Below are 23,128 nucleotides of genomic sequence, written 5' to 3'. Positions count from 1 at the left end.
GTATTGGGGGGGGGAGAAGTCACTCCCAGGGCGGATGACCCCAGGTGGCTCTTATGATGGCAAGGCCAGGGTGAGAGAGAGGACAAGCCTGAAACCCTCCAGCTTCCTTTCCAGCCTGAGGCTTCCACCTCGGACACTCTGTGGTGCAGGGATGTTCCCTCTGCAGACAATGTTCTGCAACTTCAGTCCTGAGCACTCCCCCAAGCTCTCTCCAAAAACAGCAAAGACCACTGTCAAGGTCATTGCCATCCTTCCAGAACCTTTTCTCTTCTTGCTGGGACTTCACTGCTCTGGGTCAACTTTATCAGATGCAAGAGAGAGGGAAAGGGAAAGGGAGAGGGAGAGGGAGAGGGAGAGGGAGAGGGAGAGGGAGAGGGAGAGACAAAGACAGAGATAGAGAGAGCCCAACACCAAAGCTTCCCCCAGAGCCACAGTCCTCCGGGTTATTACCAGGGTAGTGAGCATGGCAAAAAATGCACCTTCAGGGGGGAGTTATCACAATACTCCACCACCACCACCACCACCACCACCACCACCACCACCACCACCCCAAGACCTTTCTTCTACTCTCATCTGCAGGAAGTCACTCCTGGGCCCACAGATGGAGCTCCTTCCTCTGACTGGCACCTCAGGATGTCAGTGACCCTGCTTGCCCCATGTTCACACCCACCTCCGAACCACCCTCCCAGCTAAATCCAGATGCTCTCTTTAGTCTGGAGGGTACAAATGTCTCTAGACCCTCTGTGGGAGGTGAGGAGGTATTGATAAGAAGAATCAACATTTTTTTTGAAGCTGTCATTATGCACCTTTTTCTTCCATTAACACAACTTCGTCTTCTCAAACATCCACTGAAACTGATTCTGGTATGACTGCCTTTTCCAAAGAGGACGCCAAGGCAGAGAAGTCGAAAAACCTCCCTGAGGCTGCAGATTGTAAGGGAGTCTTGCTCATTGCAACTTGCACATGAAGCCGTAACTGAAACATAATGAATGTCCTGCAAACATTGCTTGCTAACGCTAATATCATTTTAACGGAATAGGTGAAACTCAGCTCACTTACTCAATCCTTGAAAAGGAGAAAAGAATATTATTTACATTAAGTTCATCTAATCATCTCACTTTACACAAGGAGATGTAGGCTCCTATTTCTAAACCTCATGCTATTGGCTATCATTCTATTATTGTCTTTATTTATTTACTAGATAGAGACAGCCAGGAATGGAGAGGGAAGGGGGTGTTTGATAGAGAGGGAGAGAGACAGAGAGAAACCTGCAACACTGCTTCACCACTCGCAAAGCTCTCCCCCCCTGCAGATGAGGAATGGGGGTGCAAACCCGGGTCCTTGCATATTATAATATGTGTGTTCAATCAGGTGTACCACCACCAGGCCCCTTGGCTGTCATTCTAGTATCATGATGATTTGCTAGCTGACACTGGGTGAAAAGTCTAGGACAGTGGTTTCCAAAGGGGGACCCTCAGATCTGCAGCACCAGCTAGGGGTCTTGTTGGAAATGTACATTCTTGGATCTCAAACAACAGAGAGACAGGAAATCCCAGCTCCACAACCAGAGTGTTGTACCTTCCTGGCCACATTAAACAGGACTCTAGGGCAGCAGGAACTGACTTCATGGGTTCCTTCCTCCATCAGGACCCCAGGGAAGCAGCTTCACAGCGTTCTGTAGCAACCCCTGTAGATGATGCCTAATGACGCGGTGGGAACCACTGCTAAGGGAAAGGAGTGCGCTTCAGTTGCTATGTTGATGTAAGGATAGAACAAGAGACACAGATGTGAGGAAGGAGAAAGCCTGAGGTTGAATAGGGAGGAGGAAGGTGAAAGGAGGAAGGAAAGGAGCTGGGGGGAGAAAGGAGGGCAGGGGAGTGGGTGAGGAGGAGCCTGGTTCACCAGGAAATCTCCCTGAAATGAAAGGGGTTCATGACTGCAGCTGGGTGCTGCCATGGTAACAGATGCACACGTGCCCCACCCCTGCCTTGCCACTCACATGGCTGGACAGTAGATACACCCACTTGGAACCCAGAGTCCAAAGTTTTAAGCATCCATAGGTTGAGGGGGAGGGGCCAGTGAGAGACAAGTTGCAGCGGGGTGGGGGCAGTGGTTGGTATGAGATGGATGCTGAGGTTGCTGGTGCCCAGCTAGGCTCCTGGAAAGGGCCTTCCTGGAAGGGCAGAGGAGGACTTTCTAGTCCTTGTGGGCAGTGCAGAGATGCCTATGTCTGTGTGTCCTTCCACTCCTCAAGTGTGGCCTGGCCCCTGGGCCTGACTGCCCTGTGTGTCCTGCTGGGAGGAAGGACGGTAGACTTCCGAGTAGAGGAAGAGGGCCCTGGACTGCCACCCTGGGCTACAGGGTGAGAAGGCAATGGGGTTCAGAAAGCAGGACAGAGGTCTTCCAGAAGCCAGGAGGGGAGCTCTCTCTGGGATGAAAAATAGACAGAATACATACAGATTCAAGGTCAGGGACCCAGAAGGGATAACAGAGGGTGTGGCAAGGAGAAAAGGCTCCCAAGAGGGTCAAGGCCCTTTCCTGGGAGTGGACAGAGCTTCCTGGCCACCCACAAGGGCTTGGCTCCCCAGGGAGATTCCAGGTGGGGGCTGCAGGGACCTGAGAGCATCAGGACACAAGACACTCCAAAGAGAAAACTTAGGAAAAGTGAGTTAGCACCCAATTAGATGCTGAAAGTAAGAAGAACCCTGCTATGATCAGACTAACCGTCGGCTGCTAGGTTTCTGAGCAAGTAGCATGGGAGACCGAGTGTTACTTTCTCTCTAGTGAGAGAGGCTGGGAAATAAGTAAAAGCTGCTTAATCCACCACTTTGTTCAGGGTCACAGCTCACCCAACAGAGTATCATAGCACAAAGGGCCAGGAGAGCTCATCCAGGAGAGTGCATACTTTACAAAGAGTGAGGACCTGAGTTCAAGCCCCCATCCACCACATGAGAGTGTCTGCATGGGGGAAATTGCAGAAGCAGTGGAGTAGTGCTGTGGTATCTCTCCTTCCAGTATCTCCCTCCCTCTCTAGCTAAAATAGAAAAGAAAAAGGGGGTGGTGGTGGTACAGCAATAACCCTGGTGGCAAAAGCAAAGAAAATTTTGTGCAGCCTGGAGGATGGGGGGAGTGGAAGGGAATCTACTGAGAGATTTCTCAGACCTGATTTCTTTGAATTCTCAAAAAAAACCCATCAAGTCACCACATTACCCCCAGTTGATGGACAAAGGAACTAGCTTAGTCAAGCATCAGTGGTAAAACAAATTTGAACCCACATCTGCCCAATTCCAAAGACCACAGTTCACATCTTGTCCATAGGGAAGAAAAGGGAGCAGACCTGTGAGAACTGTCCCAGCTGAAATGGGGTGTCCCTTCTAGACAAGCTTCTGGGAGAGACCAGAGCCTGGGAGGCAAGCCTAGGTTCACCTCTCATGGGCTCTGTGGCAGGACAAGCAGGCCTGCCATGGGACTGTGCTGGCAAGACTAAGTGAGTCGTGCTGCCTGATAAACAGATGAGAGATAAGCTGTGCATTTCAATGTATGCTTGATAAGTGTCATCCCATTAACAAATCTGCCATGTGCAGTGCTAATTACCTAGCCTTTCTGCCCCTCAGTAGCCTTGTCTCTACAGTGTATGAATGAGAAATATGCAGTGAAAGCCTTAGTTTGGGTGGGCAGTTGGAAAGAACCTGACAAGTCAACCAGGCGTTGCACCCAGCTCAACGTAGGGAGGCTGCTGTCAGCCCCAGCTGCTGGATGGGTAGGTCCCAGAGCACCCGTGGCTGGACCTCCCCTCCATCCACTTTGATTCCCTTATTTCCTTAGGGGGTATATCCTGTAAGTGCACCCCAATAAATATGGCATGGCCAGTTTTCTCATGCAGAGTCAACTTCCAGGGACCCCAATCTGAAAAGCTGCTGTATCTTGGTACTTAATGATAATTTTTTAAAAGTCAGCAGCAGCAACACTGATAGTTTTCAGTGAAACACCACCCGTTACTGCTGAACATGTGGTAAGACTGCTGTCTGGGCAGCACAGTCATTGAGCAGGAGACTCTCTCAACATGCCTTTCCATTGCCTCCAGACACCATGAACAGCACATGTTGTATGCTTTACATTGGGTAGTTCTCCCCCGCCAAGAGAATTGGATCAGTCCAGTTAGTTTCACGGGCCTGCTTGGCCCCGCCCCGAAGGAACCCCGCGAGAGTTCCAGAGTTCAGAGGGTTCCAGAGTTACAGAGTTAGAGAGAGTGCTTGCGCCACCGCAAAGAGACAGCAGAGTTCTGTTTGGTGATTAGTTTGGTTTAGTTTATGAATCGTTGTTCCTGAATAAAGAAATACAGCTTCCCTGTCCAGCCGTTGTCTCCGCGTCTCTGTTACCCGCCCGTGAAGCTAGCCCAGCCGGCTAGAGCCCCCGAATTTTAACAACAAATGGCGCCCAACGTGGGGCTGACCTGCGCATCTTTCAGATAAGTAAAGACAATTTGGCTACCTATGCACTATGGCCTTCTCTTCTGCTTGTGAAGAGATCTCCAAAGGCCTCTGCTCTTTCTTCACGAGACTGTTTTGCTGTTTCTGGAACATTTATCTCTGGACCACTCTGTGGTTTCCACTCGCTCGGGTGAACTCAGAACAGCCAGCGGGAATAGCCAGCGGGCGGGAGGCGAGGCGCGGAGCTGCTGTTTCCACCTGGTTAAACAGCCAGCCAGCCGGCTGCGCCCAGACAACCCCACGCACCGCGCCCGCAGCCCCGCAGCCCGCAGGAGGCTGACGCCAGCACACAGGAGCCCGATGCCAGCACGCAGGAGCCCGATGCCAACACGCTGGAGCCCGATGCCACCACGCAGGAGCCTGATGCCAACACGCAAGAGCCCGATGCCACCATGCAGGAGCCCAATGCCAGCACGCAGGCCAGCCCACAGGAGCCGGCTCTCCACCGCGTGGAGCAGAGCACTGGACGTGTGATCCCTCCATGCTGCTCAGCCACTGCGAGCAGGGCAGCAGACATGGCAGGGCCATGGGACAGGGCCGCGGCGGCCTATCATGGCCGCCACCCCTGGGCACCTAGGCCCACGCCTTCTACAAAACTGGCCCGCCTGCCCTCTTGCTATGAATTCTGGAATGATCCCGGACCTCCCGGACCCCCGGGTTCCCTGCTGAAACTGGGCACACGAGATCTCCAGCCGCCGGTCCAGTCTGAAGGCAGACAAGCTAGAGTATGCAGAGATTTGTGCAGAGATCACAACCTGCAATTCCTAGAAGTGAAGCTGCGTGGGAAGCCACCTCCGGATGGTGAACCCCCCCCAACAACTAAGACAGTACATATCTAAATTCGTGTTTAAAATGACATGTCTTCGTAACAAAGGTTTCTCTCCTTGTGTATTAATGACCATGTTTATGTGTATGTTTAAAGTTTGGTAAACAGTAACTTTAAGGCTAAATTCTTACTAGACAAAGTTAAATAAAAAAGGTTTTCAACGTAATTCTCATAAAGATAAAAATTAACTTACATTTAAAGTCTGAGGTAAAAATTAGTTAACAATCAATATATTTTAACTAAGTTGGTCTAAACAAAAGGTTAAATAGACTTGTTGATATGTAAAACTCTCCATTACCTTCTCTATTAGAAATGGTAGATCGCACAGTGGCTATGCTAATTATTCTCATGCCTGAGGTTTCCTTTCCTGAGTACAACGTGACTCCATCTTGAATGGGTGTAACAAAAGGTTAAAAAGACGTTGTTGCTATGTAAAAGTCTCAAATTCCTTCTCTATTAAAACATTAGATTGTGCTGTAGATATGCTAATAACAAGTTTTGTTTCATAGTAAGTAAATTGCAGCCAGCTGCCTTTGGGACTCTAGGCCATTCCCCGCCCCCATGCAAATGTCCGTCGAGAAAGTACGCCCCCCCAGAGGCAAGAAATGTTTTTTTTTTAAGCTGATAAAGTTTTGCCCACAGAGGCAAAAAATGGCCAGCCCCCTCAGGCCTTCCCTTGGCAGTACACTGGTTCTTGTTACTTGCTTACATGTTTCTCCATGTTTGTGCCAGTTTCTCTTTTAAAAATGCCTGTATGATATATGTTTCTGTTCACCCCACACCCTTGATACTATAGTCATTTAGTTAAAAAGAAAAGGGGGAATTGTTGTATGCTTTACATTGGGTAGTTCTCCCCCGCCAAGAGAATTGGATCACTCCAGTTAGTTTCGCGGGCCTGCTTGGCCCCACCCCGAAGGAACCCCACGAGAGTTCCAGAGTTCAGAGGGTTCCAGAGTTACAGAGTTAGAGAGAGTGCTTGCGCCGCCGCAAAGAGACAGCAGAGTTCTGTTTGGTGATTAGTTTGGTTTAGTTTATGAATCGTTGTTCCTGAATAAAGAAATACAGCTTCCCTGTCCAGCCATTGTCTCCACGTCTCTGTTACCCGCCCGTGAAGCTAGCCCGGCCGGCTAGAGCTACCAAATTTTAACAACAAGCACACCCGTCTAGAGACGTCTGACCCCCCCCCCCCCCGGACTGTTTTGGTTCAGGAGGCTCAATGAGGTCAGGGCAGGATTCATCCACAAACCCAGAAACAAATGAGACTGGTCCCAGGGTCCAGATTTCAGTTCCATAGCATTGTCTAAGCAGAAAGAAGCCTTCTGGTGACATCCCTCTGACAGACTAGCTTTGGAAAACTGGGCAATACAATCAAACTGGGAAAAGAGGCTATATGGACCATACAGCTCATTTTTCTTTTAACCTTAAGTGTTAAACACAAAACAAAGCTCCTATCTTTAAAGACAGATACCATGGCCTGAGGTTCCAATGTCCCTTGAGAGAGAAGCACCAGCTCCTTGGGGAACAGTGGAGCTGAGAGAACTCTGTCTACACCCCATTCTCTCATCCTGGGGACAAAAAAGACAATTCACTTTGCCATCACCAGGGTTTCCCTGCTCCAGGATGATTTTTCAGGTAGAGAGACAGAGATACCACACCATCAAAGCTTCACTCAATGTGACATACTGGGACTCAAACCTGGATCCTGCACATAATAAAACAGATGCATTCCCAGGTGAACTATCTCACCAGTTTAAGAATATTTATGTATGTATGCATGCATGTATTAAAAGTTCCCCCTAGGTTATGGCAACCCACTAGAACTCCTCTCACACTGTTTCCTCCTCATCTTCATAGGAGCTGGATGTTACCATCAACACTGGCTGATCTAAAGGCAAGGATGGCTGGGCTTAGTGCTCACCTTTCCATTATTCTGAGTCTCAGCCATTTCTGGTGTTGCTTAGTCAGAGTTCCTTTGATCTGCTCACTCATTTCCTTTGTTCATTTTTCTATATGGTCTCCTGTCTGGGGAATTCACAGAGGCTCTTTCTGTGAGGTTACACTAGTGCTTCTTTTCATGTGTCATTCTTCTACTCTGTTTAAAGATCTTTAATTTTACTTAATTGTTTTTTATTGCCACCAGGGTTACTGCTGGGTCTGGTGCCTGCATGACAAATCCAATGCTCCAAGAGGTCTTTTTTTTTTTTTCCTTTGATTTCTTTTTCTTTGATAGGACAGAGAAAAATTGAGAGGAGGAAATGAAGACAAAGAGGGAGGGAGAAAGACAGACACCTGCAGCTCTGCTTCATTGTTTGTAAAACTTTCTCCCCCCAGGTGGGGACCAAGGGCTTGAAACTTGCACACAGTAATGTGCCACCACCTGGCCACCTTTATTAACTGCCTTTTGATGTTGTATACGGTTGTCTCTACCATGGAAAGAGCTGTAATATCTATCTATTGACTTCTTAGTTACTCAGTCAAAGATTAGCATCTCCAGTAGAATTAAAATATTCACATTCTTTTACTCTCTCCATCTTATTTGAGAGTGCTTCATGAATATTAAGATTTCAACTTAGGGAACTGCAGTCATTTTATTCATACTGCAGGCACCTGAAGTGTGTGTGACAGAAAAGTAGGGAGAAAGTTCATTAATGGTGAAACAACCCTGACCTGACCATCCCAGAAACAAAGACTACAAACAATTTTCACCAATCTTTAGACCACAGAGAAGACAAAACAAGGCCATCATCGGGTGACGCCTACTTGTCCTAACATGGAAACCACTCAGAGCCAGAGGGGTCTAACCATGTTTGTGATTCTGGGTGAGTGTCACCCAGCAAGTTCCTCTTCTCATCTTTGTATCCCCTCAGCAACACCCACGGCCTCCTTCCCAGCTTTCCCTGCACTCCATGTTTCACTTATATCCCATTTGGTAATAATTCAGCTGTCAATCTTATTTACACCCCCAATAACTTGGACTGAACCCTGACACACAGCACTTGTTCCATAAGTACTTACTGAAAGAAAGAGAGCATAGAGAAAGGGCAAGAAATCAAAAAGTAGACTAAAATCCACCGCCGCATGTTCATAGTCAGCTGCCAACTCAAGATCAATCAGGAATGAATGTTAAACATTGCTGAAATTACAGGGTAAGTTAATGGAAAAAAAAAAGAATCCATTTACAAAAGTTGATTGACATACAAAATTTTAAGAACATGCTAGGCTCATAAAGAAAGGGCCACCCACACTTCAGGGCTGCTGCCTGCTATTCTCCTCTCATCACATATCACTCTGGGACAAATGGGTTTTGGACAAGGATAAACACAAAACATTTTTCAGGCCCTTAATGAGTTTTAGGATGATCACTATTGCTCAGTGCTAACTGCACCCAATTTTCCCTGAGTTAATTTTGACCCCATCTATAGGACTTTTCTATGACAAAAAAAGTTCATGTGAGAGCAGTCACACATAAAAGTTCTCATATTCCAGCAATGACATATTTTTGAAACAAGAGACTACTACAAAGGTAGTCTCCAGCTATGAATTCCTGGGCACAAGACTCTTGGTTTTTGTAAGAGAAGAAAGTTCATCTGGTTATGAGTTCTTGTGCAGAATGAGAGAAAGTGGGTCCCAGAGTCTACTCTCCAAGTGCTGGGGAGACTCTCTAACCTTGTTTCAGATTCACCGAGAGTAAACATTCCCATTCCCAGGGGGTGTTGAAGAACCTAAGAAAAAAGAAGGGTCCTGTGACACTCCCAATGATCAGAGCTAGGCAAATCCACATGTGGCAAGACAATTGTGTTTTTCACCTAGGATGGAGTAACTGACATCACCCAGTCACTTAACGGATACACAGACCACCTCCATGCTTCATTGCTTCATCTTGCTTATTGGTGATTTAAAAAAATATAATAATATATCAAATGATGACATCAATAAGAACAATAACTACGACAACAATGAAAACAAGAAGGGCAACAAAAAGGACAAGAAAGTAAAAATATAAAAAATTTAAAAATATGTAATAATGAATGAGTTAACCAGTCCCATGATTCTGACTACAGTGTTACTGAATATTTCTAATAATCTCAAATGTGAATTTCATAATACAGAAGTAATTTAGTTCACTTTAGTACTAAAAATGAAGACAAACTAAATGTCAACAAAGGAAAGGAGGAAGGCTAGACAGAGAATGCAGAGGTGTGTTGGCAAGACAACGACACTCTATGAAATTATTATATCAAGCTTCCAAAAAGTTTAGCCACCTTTGGCCTCACCTACTAGATAGCAAGTTAATAAAACAACTTCTATCATGCTCCCCCCAATGCTGACAACTGCAGGGGGGATGGTATTCACAGAGGTCATCTATCATCTTGAAAGGTCTTTTAAAACTGGACAATGCCATGTGCCCTTGATGTGACATGTGACACAGATGTAGCACAATACACCTTATAGTTGAACTAGATCATGAATCTCCTGCAGCCACTGTCAGACTTGACAACACAAGGTATAATTTGACCTTTTACAGTGGCCAAACTCTGCTCATCAAATCATAGAGGGTAGAGATAAGACAATCTGGACCCACTATGTCTTCCTGTGGAGCTCTCCCCGCATATTTTGCTCAGCTGGATCATTTATATCCCATAGTAAAACACTGCAGTTTCCAGATTTAGGCACCATTTCCCCTGGCTGAGATATCCAGCTTCCATGTCTACCAAAGACTTATTCTTCCTGCAAAGTCAAGTTCAACAGCTTATTCTTTATCCACTGTGCCACCTCCCAGACCACATCAATAGCTTATTCTCATGTGAGACCTGTGACCATTTCTGTATCTTGAACCACACTTATTCACAGTTCTCACAGATACTTGTGACATTATACATGCTAAATATATAGTGAACTATATGGATAAGGTTTGTTGTACTGACTCTTGAAATTTCCCATTGTTCCTTTACCCTGCCAAGATGTTATCTCATAGGACATTTTGCTTCTAATTATAAAAGTAGACTATGAACATTTGAAATTTACAGAAAAGCATAAATGGGAAAAGAAAGTCACCCACAATTACCACCTAAAGATAACCATTCTCATTACCCTCTTAGTTGCATATTTTACATCAATGCAATTAAACAAGTGTAAGTAGGAAGGCCTACGCCCTGTGCATGCTTTTCCTGAATTTAGCTCAAGTCACATACTATGTACTCACACAGCATTTGGTTGACCAGAACTCTCTGCTAATGAGCACTCCTACATAACAATGGTACAATGTAGGCAAATGTTCTCAGTGATGACTAGGGGGCCCAACAAGTTTCTGAAGTGCTTTCTCTGAATCGTAAATCCATAGAAATTTCTTGTGCAGAGTGACCTAAGGGCATTCCATTCATTCTGCCTCCTCACTTCCTTGTACATATGAACTTTCTTTTTTTTCTTTTTTTAAATTTTATTTATAAAAAGGAAACACTGACAAAACCATAGGATAAGAGGGGTACAACTCCTCACAATTCCCACCACCAGAACTCCGTATCCCATCCCCTCCCCTGATAGCTTTCCTAGTCTTTAACTCTCTGAGAGTATGGAACAAGGTCATTGTGGGATGCATAAGATGGAAGTTCTGGCTTCTGTCATTGCCTTCCCCCTGAACATGGGCATTGACTGGTCAATCCATACTCCCAGTATGCCTCTCTCTTTCCCTAGTGGGGTGGGGCACTGGGGAATCGGAGCTCCAGGACACACTGTTGGAGTTGTCTGTCCAGGAAAGTCTGGTCGGCATCATGCTAGCATCTGGAACCTGGTGGTTGAAAAGAGAGTTAACATACAAAGCCAAACAAATTGTTGACCAATCATGAACCTAAAGGCTGGAATAATGCAGATAAAGAGTTGGGGGGGGGGGGTCTCTGTTTTGTAGATAGCTAGTAGGCATATTTTAGTTATATTTCAAAGGGCCTATGGCTATACTAGTTGTTTTTTTTCCCCTGAGCCTGAAACCTGATATGCAAGTGGATCCAAGATAACTGGCATACTTTAACCATGACTCTTTAGTCACTATAAGGCCACCCCATCAGCTGAGACCCTAGTCAGGGAGTCCTGAGATTCCCAAACAGACATGATGGGCCTAGACCTTGAAGAAATCCCTCTCTCCATTGTTACCGGTCATCTCTATCAGGAACAACAAAATAGACCCCTTTGTGGGCCCCCCATAGAACCTTGCCCTCAACTTGGATCAACAATGGTAGAGAGGAGGATGGAAGGGAGGATAGACAACATACTCTATGCTGTACCTGAGGAAGATAGGTCCTGATATTAGGGCAGCTTGGAATGTTCCTACTCATAATCACAGAATGTGGCAAACGCTAGAAGAAGAAGAAGAAGATCACAGAATGTGAGCTCAGATCTACAGGAATGCAAAGGCCACATAGACTCCTAAGCTCAATATGGGCCCCAGATCACATCCAATTGATGGGGTTTACAGTCAACAATATTTATACCCATTTCCCATATTAGGGAGCTACTCTCTTCCCTGATCCAGCTTTCTGGTCCTTTTTCCAGACATGACATCCACCCCAGACAATAACTTGTTCCATCTACATATGAACTTTCAAGTGTCTCTTCAAAGACACATCTGGACATGGTCTCAGAAACTTACTTGTCAAGTAAGATCCAACTTCACTTTGTAGATGATACAAGGTCTTGAGACAAGCTCACTTTCCAAGATGCAAAACTCCATAAGAGGTAGACTAGGAAATAGAAGTCCCTGACTTTGCTCTAGTGTTCTTTGTTCTATGCGACACCACTAAGAAATAGATCACAGTGGAGCCAAGAGGCGGCTTGGAGACAACACCTGGTGTGAGCTCTGCAAGGAAGCTGCTTTCAACCTGGGAATCTCAGCCACCAGGTTCCAGATGCTGCCATGATGCCAACTGGACTTCCCTGGGCAGACAATACCACCATGTGTCCTGGAGCCCCACCTCCCCAGATTTCTTCCCTACTAGTGAAAGAGAGAGACAGGCTGGGAATATGGATCAACCTGCCAGTGTCCATATTCAGTGGGGAAGCAATTACAGAAGCCAGACCTTCTCTGAACCCCATAATGATCCTGAGTCCATACTCCCAAAGGGATAAAGAATAGAAAAGTTATTAAGGGAGAGGATTAGATATGGAGCTCTGAGAGTGGGTGGGTACTGTGTGGAAATGTACCCTCTTGTCCTATAGTCTTGTCAATATTCCCATTTTATAAATAAAAATTTAAAAAAGAAATATATCACTTAATATTATTTGAATCTAAAATGCGTTTCACAGCAGTCTTACAAATTTTGAAAAAAAATGATTTGCAAAATCTATGTAAGTCTATTAAAGTACTCTATTTGATTTAAAAGAAATTTCTAGATTTTCAAACCCAAAGAAGCAGCCCACTTCAGATGAATCCCTAATAATTTAGTCACCCAGAAAACATTTGAGAATCTCCCTATTCTCTCTGCTGAACTCTGGCAGGAAAAACAGTAGAAATTCTGGGCCTTATCCTTGAGGAATTTTGTATATAGAAATATTAAGCAATCAGTTCATATTCCACCCTTTTATCCTTTGGATCCAGCCCAAAAAGATACCTCCAGAGGGACTAGAGGATCCCACAAATATGGCTGAATTATATCCCTCCAGAATTTCAATGTGAAAGTCCTAACTTCCAGCATCTCAGAATGTGGTTGCATTTGAAATTAAAGAGGCCCTAATACAAGCTGCTTACCATGAGCCATAAGTCAATCTCACTGGTATCCTTAGAAAAAAAGGATATCTGGACATACATCTAAGCCAGTACAAGGGGCACATGCAAAGAGGGAAACTATGTAAGGACACAGAGGGAAACTATGTAAGGACAAAGAGGGAAACTATGTAAGGACAAAGAGGGAAACTATGTAAGGACACAGTTAAGATGGTGGCCATCCACTAGCTAAGGGCATAAACCAGATTTGATGATACCTCCATCTTGGATTTCTAATCCTCAGAATGATGTGAAGACAATCTCCTTTTTTGGCCACACAAATTTGGAGTCTGTCTTTTCTCCCTTTTTTTTTTTTTTTTTTTGCCTTACCTGGAAAACTAATACACCTACCAACTACTCTAAGATTACCATCATTATCAGAGAAGTTTCAATAATAACAAAAGAGCTTTTACCTCTTGAAAGAACAGACCTCTGTAAAGCCAAGAGCTGACTTTCCAGGAGTTACAAATGACCAGGGAAGATTTTCCTGGAGAAGGGAATGGAGGAGACTGTCTTAGCAAAGGCGAGCAATGGAAATGAACATGAAATGAGGCAGCCCTGACAGATCAGTGCCAAGGAGTACTGGTGAATGCCCGTTGACCCAGCTCATCCCAGAGAGGGGAATGGAAACTTGATTGCTTTAGGGCACTGCAGTTATATCCAGGGGTCTTCTGAGCACTGAGAGACGCCCACACTTCCTTACTGGGTGTGTCAGCTTAGCTGGGACATGTATGCCCCCCTCAGAAGGGGATGTACTCATGGCATGATACCAAGTTGCCAAAATTGACTGTGACTGGAAGCCTGTTGCCTCATCTATGCACTATAGACTCAGTTGAATAGTCAGTCATGAAAGAAGGAGTAGAGAAGAAAGATTCTCTTCTTTCTTTCTCCCCCCTCCTATATGCAGTTCTACCCACACCTTCTGCAAAGGCAAGCTTGGACTCTGAGCAGGTGGCCAGCATGGCACACAAAGTATCACAGGGGTAGAAAAGCACCTCTGGAGTTAGCCTCCAGGAACCTGAGACGTGTCCTGCTAGGATCCTGCTAGGACACGTGTCCTAGCTTCCTCACTGTCAGATGGGGTTGATAATACCAAACTCATAGGGCTGTAGTGAGGAGTGTGGTCACCTGTCATGACAGTTTAAACCGAGATGGAGCTAATTAATGATAGCTGTCATGGCAATTATTCTACATACTTGCTGTATCCTTCTGCTTATCTAAGTTCTGTCTTGTTTACTGGGACATGGATTTACAATATGACATGCATATGATATCCAGCTAAATTCTGAGAAATCCAGGGAGATTCCATGTTTGTTTCTTCTCATCCCTTCATGAATTAGACCACTATGGATGCAGTACATACTAGATAGATATCGATCAGCTAATGATCAGCCAGGTTCGACTACCATAAGCCAGAGCTGATTAGTACTTTGGTAAAAAAAAATATATATATATATATATATATATATATATATATATATATATATATATATATATCTGTTTGAAAATAGTTCCAGGCTTTTCTATTGATGTTAACTGTATTATGCAACACACTGACTCTTCTCCTGGCCTGTGTCCTTCCTTTACATTGTCACCAACCCCAGCCACTTCAGACTCCAAACCAGCCCATGCACTGCTGTCAAGACATCTTTCTAGACCACCACCAGAAAAGATTTTCAGCCTTTTAGAGTGATAGAGAGAGAGAGACCAAACCCAGTTAGCTACCAACAGTTCCTAAGATACACTTTTAACTCTTTAGCTTGATATTTAAGACAATTTTGTGGCACCAGCCATAAACAGGTGTTCACCCCTTTCCATAGGACTCTTCCATTCTGGTCAAGATGGCCTGCCAACAGTGCCAGAATTTACAGAGGATAGATGGAGATCAATGTTTGATGAGCATCCAGTAAACAAACAGAACTGAGAGAGCTCACCAGGTAGGGCATGTGCCTTGCCATGCTCATGGCCCAGGTTTGAGTCCTGGCACTGCATGGGAATGTCAAGGCACTGGGAGATACCTAGTGTTGTAGTCTCTCTCTGAATGAAAAAAGTTCCATGAAAGCACTGATGTACAGCCTTCTGACTGCACAATTAATAAAAATGGGGGGGGGGACCCAGCAAAATAGTTCACTTGGTTAGTGTGCCCACTTTGCCAGGTCCTTAGCTCAGGTTTGAGCCAGGCCCCCACTACACTGAAGAAAACATTAATGGCTTTACTTTTATCTCTCTTTGTGTTTTATCTGAAAAAGTTGGCTCAAAGCAGTGAAGCCTTGGAAATGACATAAATAAACAGAAAGAAAGAAGGAAGGAAGGAGAGAGATAAGAGGGGAGGGGAGGGGAGGAGAGATGGAAGATGCAACAGGGAGGGAGAAAGACTACCTGCCTTGCTTTTATATTCATGCTTTCTGGAATTTCTCCATTATGGGCTGTTGCTGATACACATGTCTCATGATATAAAATGTGTCATTTAGTGGGGGTAGATAGCATAATGGTTATGCAAAGGGGCTCTCATGCCTGAGGCTCCAATGTTCCAGGTTCGATCCCCCACACCACCATGAAGCAGAGCTGAACAGTGCTCTAGTTAAAACAAACAAACAAAGAACAAAAAAAAAACATACCTGTCTTTTCCTTGGCTCTACCATAAAGCAATGACAGTAGGATAGTCCCAGTCTCTGAAGGGAGGCTGGGGGATATGTATCCTGCCCTGCCACTTGAAAAAGACTGGTCCTGAAATAAGTGCAGTCTGCAATGTTCCTCAGATGTGACCATGAGGTATAATCTCAGACCAATAGGAACTTAAGAGGTTACACAGGCTCTGGTGTAAATAGAAATATGAATTTACATATGGGCCCTGGAGCAGGTAGATGGAGGTAAATAGTTCATTTTAGCCACAGAGTAATATATATATATATATATGAATGGGAGCTACTCCCTTCCCTAATTCAACTTTCTAGCTCTTTTCTCCACTCTGACACCATTCTCTCAGACAATATTCTCATCCAAATTCAGGCTAGCTACCAAACTCAAGCAAAACTACTATAGTTGTATGCCCCCCAGGAACATGCCTAAAATGGTTCTCTTAGCTTTCTCCTACCCTAAAATCCCTAATCTCATCTGCTTTGATCCTACTTTCTGGTTCCTGTTCATTAACCATCTTGTCTCAGCTTAGGTCATGTCACCTTCCAGACACCAAGTTACAGATGCTACCATGACTCCACCCTGATTTCTCTGGGCAGACAACCTCACCAATGTGTCTTGGATCGTCACATCTCCAGAGCTCTGGTCCACTAGGGAAAGATAGAAACAGGCTGGAGGTATGGATCAACCTGTCAATGCCCATGCTCAGTGGAGAAGCAGCTACAGAAGCCAGAACTCCTACCTTCTGTTCCCCATAAACAACCCTGATTCATACTCCCGGGGGGGGGGAGGGGGAGAAGTGATAGGATGAAGATAAGAGGGCTCTGCACTCCAGCTCCATCAGCACCCAGAGAGAGAGAAGGCAAAGGAGAGGTACATGTGGATGTTATGAGTGGCTTAGAAGGGAAGAGAGGATTGACTAGGAAAAGAAAGTCAACTATGTATAAATGTAGACAGATAGTTATACAGAAGATGATTGGCCCATGTCTACAACTTTAGGGGAACCATGGTGGATTGCAGTGGGGAGAGTGAAGATTCAGAACTCTGGTGGTGGGAATTGTGTGGATTTAAACCCCTGTCGACATGTAATTCTGTAATATAAAAATATTTAAAAATTTTTAAAAATTTAAAAAACAACAAATAAATAAATAAATAAAATGTGTCATTTATAGCCTGCACACAGAGGGGCTTCTTCTTCTTCCTCAAGCCCCTCCTCTTCTCACAGACAAGCTTAAGTCTCATCTCTTTGCCTCTATGGGGCCCCAGGAGACCCTGCATTCCTCAAAGCACCTGCCTACAGCAGGCCCATCTCCAGTACCCTCACTTGCATTATTATTTGAACTTCGAGTTAAGTCCAGCAGTCTAAGTCCTGCAAGAGGGTGCTCCAAGTCTCCTTCCCGACACACTGTTAGGATAGAAGCCCAGTCCACTTGGGACTTAGGGGCAAGAGGAAACCTCTCCCATAAGCTGAACTAGCACGTGTGCCCTCACTTTTGTAATATGCTGGGATCTGAGTCATCTCTGCCCATTTGCCAACTGGTCTCAAAGTCTCACCTTAAGATGAATGAGCCCTGAGAGAGAAAGAGAGAAAAAGGTGGGAGGGAGAGGGAGGAGTGGACTCCCCCACAGCACATGTCAGTCCATGACTCAAGATGTGGCTGAGGAGAGTCAGGCTCCTGAAGTGACATTCTCCAGGTGAGTGGTAGCTGCATATCTGTCATAGCACTCAGGGTGAGCTCCCTTCACAGCAAGGAGGAGGACAGGACTGACTCACTGGAGGGTGGGGGGTAGGAGGCTGTCCCAGGAGCTGGGCCCCACCCTAGGCTCACCTGTGCAGTCTCCCATCCTGGCACCACAGTGCAAGCTGGAAACCAGTCTGTGCCCTGGGGCCCCAACAACAGTAACACTGACCTGGCTACAAACTACTGCAGCTCCTGTGTTCTCATCAGCTTTGTTCTCAACTGATTTCTCATCTGCAAACTGTGACACTGCATGATCATCATGAATATGAAATACACGCGCATACAAAGTATCGCAAAGTGATAAATAATAAAACCATGCCCGTGCTCGAAAAACCAGAAACAAACATTTTCACTACAACCCCCTCCTCAGACTCTACCGCCCTGTGTCCAGCTGTTTATTCAAGTTCCCTAATGGATGTCCAGCAGCCATGTCAGACTTCCTACATCTGAAATAAGAGTTCTTGGGGCTAGGGAGAAAGCTCAGCATTACAGCACAGGACATGCAAGTTAGAGATTTCAGAGACAATGAATGAGAGACCCAGCACCACCATATTAGAGAGCAGAGTGGCATTCTGGTCTCTCTCACATAAATAAATATTGAGTTCTTGGGAAAGCCATGACATATTTTTCTATGCAAAAAAAAAGCATCATGACTTTTCTGACAACCCAGTAAGTCAAAGAGGGTCCCTTAGGCTCCTTGCACAGGCTTGTTGCCCTGGCAGTATCCCCCATCTTAGTTGATTACAATGTAATTTTTATGAGCCCAAACCTTCAACTAACCCACTCTTTCTCACATATTCAATTTTGAAGCACCAATAAGTAACAGTCTTTCCTTTAGACCCAGAAGTTACACCTTCTCACTACTCAGCCTGCTTCCCCTGGAGCTAAGATACCATCGCCTCTTACCAGGATTATTGCAACAGCCTCCTAGCTCGTCTCCTTTCCACCTCTACCTCTGCTCGTAACACAGAGAGACCCTGCTGTAGTGTAAGCTGGAACATGTCATCACCTTCTTCAGCGGACCCCGTGGGCTGCCTAGCTTCACCCAGTCAAAGGTAAGGCCTGATGATGGCCCATACCCCCATGAAGACCTTGTTCCCCATGTCTAGCCTCTTCTATACTGTTCTGTTGGAAGGGCTCCATCTATAGCATTCTCTCCAGATCTGTCCCACCCCAGGGATCTCACACAAGTTCCTTCTCAGAATTCTATTCCCCTGGTGTCTACATACCTCAACTCTAGCAGTTTTCAGGTCTTTACTCAAAGGCCAGTTTTCCTCTGATGTCTTTCCTAAGTAGACATCATCAGATCTTCCTACCAAAACTGTCCCTGCCTCTCCATTATCCCAGATGATTTCACTATGTTTTTTTTTTCCACCAGATTATCACTGGGGTTCAAAGTCTGTAACATACCACTGCTTCCAGTTCACTCTTTTTTCTTACTCCTACCCACCTTTTCTCCCCCCCCCCCATAGAAAAACAGGGAGAAAGGGTGAAGGAGAACACATCTGAGCATCCGCCGATCACAACCTAACCAACGCAACGATTGCCACCTCAACATGCTTCACCTCAGACTGTATCCAGAGACTTCACGTGTGGAATGACAACCCTTCAGCTTCATTACTCGGGTGAGACCTTTCCTTCTATAGTACACTCTAATTTCATCTCAGGTGGTTCACTTTCTAACAAAGTCCCATAACCTAGATATACACCTGTTTCTGTGAGAGAGAGCTTATGTGCACACGTATCCATAAACTACTGCAAAATATATACCTGAAAGCAGAAGTACACTAGAGTTTGCAGTGAGTACCTCCCTAACACTTCCTCTCCACTATTCCAAGCTTGGGATCCATGATTGCTCAACAAATTGTTTGGCTTCATATGTTAACTCTCTTTTCAATCACCAGGTTCCAGATGCCACCAGGATGCTGGCCAGGCTTCCCTGGATTGAAGACCCCACCAATGTGTCCTGGAGCTCAGCTTCCCCAGAGACACACCTTACTAGGGAAAGAGAGAGGCAGACTGGGGGTTTGGACCGACCAGTCAATGCCCATGTTCAGCGGGGAAGCAATTACAGAAGCCAGACCTTCTACCTTCTGCAACCCTCAACAACCATGCTCCCAGAGGGCTAGAGAATGGGAAAGCTATCATGGGAGGCGGTGGGTTATGGGGGTTGGGTGGTGGGAATTGTGTGGAGTTGTACCCCTCCTACCTTATGTTTTTGTTCATTAATCCTTTCTTAAATAAAAAATTAAAAAAAAAATTCAAATTGGTAATCAGACTGAATTTTAACAGTGGGATCAAATTGTTAATACATTTCTAGTAATGACTTGTTCTTTGAAATATTAAACCTCCTAAAAGCTTACCAGGGGAGCAACTGGTGGCATTAATTAAAAAGATACAGCTTTATGTAAATAACATTAAAGGACATAAATTATGGCGAGGTCTTGTATGATACAGCAAATTCTAACAATGGGATTTTCAAATTTAACCCAATTGCCAAATAATCTGGTTATAGCAAGGACTACCTATTGCCTTCTTAAACCCTAAGACAGCAGGAACCTTCCTCTTTCTCTATAAAGTCCATACATCCCCCAGTCCTGGAACCTCTAGGGTGGGGCTCACTTTCCTGCATGTTTCTCTCAAGTCAGACCAACTGATGATACTGCATCTACTCATCCCAACCTAATCAGCGCAACCAGTACCACCTCGACATGTTTCCCTTTGGACTGTGTCCAGAGCTGTCAGATGTGGAATGCCAACCTTTCAGCTTCATTACTCTCCCACAAGGTTCCAGATTGCTACCATGGTGCCAACCGGACTTCCCTGGGCAGACAACCCCATCAGTGTGTCTGGAGCCCCGTCTCCCCAGACCCTTGCCCCACTAGGGAAAGAGAGAGATAGGCCGGGAGTATGGATCAATCTGTCAACGGCCATGTTCAGCAGGGAAGCAATTACAGAAGCCAGACCTTCCACCTTCTGCACCCCACAATGACCCTGGGTCCATACTCCCAGAGGGATAAAGAACAGGAAAACTATCAGGGGAGGGGATGGGATACAGAGTTCTGGGGTGGGGATTGTGTGGAGTTGTACCCCACTTATCCTATAGTCTTACCAATATTTCCATTTTATAAATAAATTTTTAAAAAAGTAATCCTGAAGGAGGCCAGGAGGTGATGCACTTGGTTGAGCACCCATGTTACACTATGATAGGACTCAGGTTCAAACAATGTTAAATATTAAATTCTGGGGAAAGTCATGACACATTTTTCAGTTTCCTGTATGTGAAAATGTGTCATGACTTTTCTGATAACCCAATGAATAAATGAAAGAAAATAAATTAATTTTAAAACAACACTGAGGGAGTCGGGCTGTAGCGCAGCGGGTTAAGCACAGGTGGCGCACAGCACAAGGACCGACATAAAGTTCCCAGTTCGAACCTCGGCTCCCCACCTGCAGGGGAGTCGCTTCACAGGCGGTGAAGCAGGTCTGCAGGTGTCTATCTTTCTCTCCTCCTCTCTGTCTTCCCCTCCTCTCTCCATTTCTCTCTGTCCTATCCAACAAAGACAATAACAATAATAACTACAACAATAAAACAACAAGGGCAACAAAAGGGAATAAATAAAAAAAAATAAATGTAAAAAAGAAAAAGAAAACAACACTGAGGTTAAAAGTAACCTTGAAGAATGTTTTCCTAGCAGCAGGTATGCAAGTGGTGTTCATTCAGTCAGCATTTATAAAGCACTTCTGTGCTTGGCAATGAAACAGATGAGGATGGTGATCAAGGTGGCTCTAGCCTGTGACCTTTGAAACTGACAATCTAGCTGAGTCAAGTTCAACTTCTCCAGGTTCTGAAGTTTCTCTGGATATCAACTGTGTAGCCTCTAAAATATGGAGGGGGTTACTGCACCCATGCAAAGATAGTGGGCTCAACCAGACAACTATCTGCTGTCCCTGCTGCCACCCTGAATTTCCTCTGCCCTGAACACTATCAGCCCTTCTCGGCCACTCCCAACTTCCAAGAACCTTCCTCTCTGGAACCTACCCCATGCTCATATTATCACCACCTAAACACACACACACACACACACACACACACACACACACACACACACACACACTTACCTCAGTGCCACTTCAGGTGCAACATTCATAACACCACCACCAAATTAAATATCAAGCAGGGACCCTTGTCTATGGCTCCCAGCCGCTAGAGCAAGGCAGGGGGGGAGGCATAGCAAATTTGGAGACAAAGAAAGAAAAAAAGAAAGGAAGGAAGGAAGGAAGGAAGGAGGAAAAAAGAGAAAAGGAGCTGCCATGCAAATTCAAGCAACTTTTCATCCCACACAGAAAAATAAACTCCCTCAGCTCTAGGCCCCCCCCCACCCCCAATTCCCACCACCCCACCTCAATGTGGACAGAGCAGCAGTCACCTAGATGACATGAAAGTACAAATGGCACTTCCAAGAAAGTCACTGTACCAAGACCACATCACTCTGTCACTGTCACAATGTTGTGCCCCTTAAAATACCCAGAGTGATTTGGAGTCCTTTGTAATGGAGAGGAGTGGGAGGCAGTCTCTCCTCTGGAGAGCTCTGGAAGGGAGAGGCTGATGGAATGCTGCAGAGAACAGGCTATAGACTTCAGACTTCAGCCCTGGCACCACTTGCTGCTAGAACCCTGAGGGAGGAGAGGAGGGAGGTGGGGAGAAAGGAGCCAGAAGTCTTGGGGGGGGGGACTGGTGTGAAACAGAGGCAGGAACACTGGCTAAATCACTAAATGGCAATTGAGCAGAAAACAGGTGGCCAGGGAGCCACACCGAGTTCTGGGGACAACCTCAGACCCACTATCTGTCTCCATGTCTGCTCCTGACAAAGGCCTGGGCACTCACTTAGTCACCAAGCATTTTCTAGGGGATCCTCAGAATGTGGCAGGTACTATTCCAGGGATAATCTAGCCAATGAATCCAACAGATTCATCTAAAGATGTCAAGAAAAAAAGCAAAGCTGGATTACAAGCACACCTCAGATATAAAAGTGCAAACATAGTTGGAATAAAAACAGAATAGCATTGATAGAGAAATGCAAATCAAGACAAAAATGAGATACCACTTCACTCCTGTGAGAATGTCAGACATCAGAAAATGTAGCATTAGCAAATGCTGAAGAGGTTGTGGGGTCAAAGGAACCCTCCTGCACTGCTGGTGGGAATGTAAATTGGTCCAACCCCTGTGGAGAGGGCAGTCTGGAGAACTCTCCCGAAGGCTAGAAGTGGACCTACCCTATGATCCTGCAATTCCTCTCAAGGGGATATATCCTAAGGAACCAAACACACCCACCCAAAAAGATGTGTGTATACCTATGTTCATAGCAGTACAATTTGTGATAGCCAAAACCTGGAAGCAACCCAGGTGTCCAACAACAGATGAGTGGCTGAGCAAGTTGTGGTATATATACATAGTGGAATACTCAGCTATTAAAAATGGTGAATTTTCCTTCTTCACCCCATCATGGATGGAACTTGAAGGAATCATGTTAAGTGAGAAAAGTCAGAAACAAAAGGATGAATATGGGATGGTCTCACTCATAGACAGAAGTTGAAAAATAAGAACAGAAGGGAAAACACTAAGCCGAACTTGGCCTGGAGTTCCTGTATTGCACCAAAATGAAAGACTCTGGGGTGTGGG

General features: G+C 45.3%; 1 protein-coding gene across 12 annotated transcripts in view; it reads right to left on the bottom strand.

The window, feature by feature from the left end:
* Nucleotides 1-23,128, bottom strand: part of CACNA1E (calcium voltage-gated channel subunit alpha1 E) — a 558,522-nt gene that overhangs the window by 165,067 nt on the left and 370,327 nt on the right. The window lies entirely within an intron of this gene.

Source organism: Erinaceus europaeus, chromosome 9 (assembly GCF_950295315.1).
Source record: "Erinaceus europaeus chromosome 9, mEriEur2.1, whole genome shotgun sequence".
Taxonomy (NCBI): Eukaryota; Metazoa; Chordata; class Mammalia; order Eulipotyphla; family Erinaceidae; genus Erinaceus; species Erinaceus europaeus.
This window is presented reverse-complemented; position numbering and strand designations above follow the sequence as displayed.